The sequence below is a fragment of the Octodon degus genome, unplaced genomic scaffold (genome assembly GCF_000260255.1).
Source record: "Octodon degus isolate 3935 unplaced genomic scaffold, OctDeg1.0 scaffold00095, whole genome shotgun sequence".
Taxonomy (NCBI): Eukaryota; Metazoa; Chordata; class Mammalia; order Rodentia; family Octodontidae; genus Octodon; species Octodon degus.
This window is the reverse complement of record NW_004524671.1, coordinates 8,019,998-8,022,485: the sequence shown is the minus strand read 5'-3', so window position 1 is coordinate 8,022,485 and position 2,488 is coordinate 8,019,998. Positions and strand designations below refer to the sequence as shown.

At 40.2% G+C, this 2,488-nt stretch overlaps 1 pseudogene; it reads right to left on the bottom strand.

Moving 5' to 3' along the window:
• Window positions 1-125: 125 nt before the first annotated feature.
• Window positions 126-955, bottom strand: LOC101576929 (annotated as a pseudogene).
• Between the last annotated feature and the right edge of the window lie 1,533 nt (window positions 956-2,488).

Here is a 2,488-nt window from a genome sequence, read left to right as displayed (position 1 = left end):
TTTTTTTTTTTTTTTTTTTTTTAGCAATTCTTGCATCCCAGACATACAACATTAAAAGGCACAGTAAATTCTGAAGGTAGCTATGCTGCAAAATAGATTAAAATTAACAATTGTACAGTATGCATTTATACTTGAAATTCCCGTCCTAGACCAAGTGTGTGGCAACTGGCGTTGACATTCTTGCCATCCAGCAGAGCTAACAGTGTCAGTCTCATTCCTGGCTTTTGGGTCTGAGTGTAACCTAAACCAATCAGGTTGGAGTTGTTCACTTTGGCTGAGAAGCAGGCATCAGGGTCGATCTGATACTTGGCTGCTATGCCGAAGGGACTGTTGCTGTTTCCTGCTGTCCAGGTGAGACTGACAGCGGTCTCCAGCTTCTTGTTCACCTGGTAAATGGAGCCACCAAATTCTGTGCCATCATTCACATTATTGTGAAGCTGGAACTCATCCATCTTGTTGCCAACTGCAGAGTTGCTGTGGATCACTTGGGCCTTCGCCGTCTCTAAATTCATCTGCCAGCCCTCGTAGTCCTGCACCAGAGCACCACGGATCAAAGGTCCCGCGATGTTGAAGTCCACGTCACAGCCCAGGTTGATGTGCTCCTACTTGTACCCCGTCTTGATCTTTGCATCCCCCCATCCCTCTGCCCCCGCCCCCCCGGTACCGAGGGTGCTGTCCGTGTTCCATTTCTCCGTGAATGTCAGGCAGTACTCAGTCTAGTCCTCCTGTACTTGGTTTCCAGACTGCCCGTCACTTTGGTGGTCTCTGTGTTAGCTGATCCCGAGCTGGTGAATTCCAGTCCATTCTCAGACTTGGTTTTCAAATCAAGATTTATTAATACAAACCCGTAGCCCTTGGTGAAGACATCCCGGGCAGACTTGCTGAGATCAGCACACGTGGGAGGCACAGGCGTCTTCTGCTCTGCAGCTTCGGGAGCCCGTGGCTGTAGCGTGGTGTGTCACGGGGTGGGGGTGGGGGGCTGAGAATTTTCTTTCTTTCTTTTTTTTTTTTTTTGTACATTTCTACTTTTTCATTTCAGCACTGTCCGCTCAAGATGTGCAGTTTTTGGTTGGATCTTGAAATTTGGGTGAACTGATATTTTGAGTTTTTAATATTTTCTGTATATTCCTCCTTTGTTAAAGGAGGAAAATTTTTTCCCATTTTCTGGGTTTTCTCTTCACTCTGCTGGTGGTTTCTCTTCCTGGCAAATTTCTGACTGGAAATTATATTATAAATCTACAGTGAGAAACTCAGCATAATGCTACAAAAGCAAATAAACACCCCAACAGACCTGAGAATCAATGGAACATATTAGAAGAAGAGGAAAGAATGACAAACACATTCAGTCTTCTTGCCTTTGACTAATGGGCCAAACATATTCACGGGAGGAAAGATAGCCCCCTTTAGTGAATGGTTCTTTCAACATTCTGAAGGCTAGCATTAGACTGATGTCTAGCACTATACACTGAACTAAAGTCAAAATGTATCAAATATTTAAATATTAATACAGAAACACTAAATCCACTGAAGAAGAAAGTAGGCAGAAATCTTGAATACATAGTGGTAGAGAGTTCATGAAGAAAAAACAAACTTTATGGAAAATACTTCAAAGAATCAACAATTGGGATCTTACCTTTTTGAAATGTTTCTGCCCATCAAAATAAATCACTAACAGAGTAAAAAGAAAAACCTATGAATTGGGAAAAAAAATCTTGAACATATAAAGAATTTTAAAAAATCAGTTCCCCAAAACTGAAAGACCCAATCCAAAAATCAGCATCTGAGATGAATATATACCTCTCAGATAATGAAATATAAATTATAAATAAATATATGAAAAATGTTCAACATCACTAGTCTTCCAAGAAATGCAAATTAAAGCAACACCGAGATTCCATCTCACCCCAGAAAGAATGGCTGTCATGAAGAAGTCAACCAGCAACAAATGCTGTAACGAATGTGAGGAAAAAGGTACCATTCTTCCCTGTTGGTGCAAGTGTATACAGTTACAACCACTATGAAAATCAGTGTGAAGATTCCTTAAAAATTAGGATTAGAGATTCAACTCAATCCAACCATTCCCCTCTAGGGTATATTTTTTCAGAAGAACTGAAAGCATCATACCACAGTGAAATATGTGCAGCTATATTTGTAGCAATGTAATTTGTCATAGCTAAATCTTGGAAGCACCCAAATGCCCATCAAATGAGGAATGGATGAAAAAGATGGGGAATTTTTATACAGTGGAGTACTACTCAGCTATTGAAATAACATTTTCTTAGGCAAACAGATACAACTAGAGACTGTGCTCACAAATATAATAAAGTAGACCCACATGTGTAAGCATCATATTGTCTCTCTAGTGTAAGAACCTGAAAAGAGTAAATAATATCTGAAAAGTACAAGAGATACTGTGAAAGGGAAAGAGTCTGTTCAAAGGGAGTGAACTACTGGGATTAGGGAAAGAAAGAAAGAAAGAAAGAAAGAA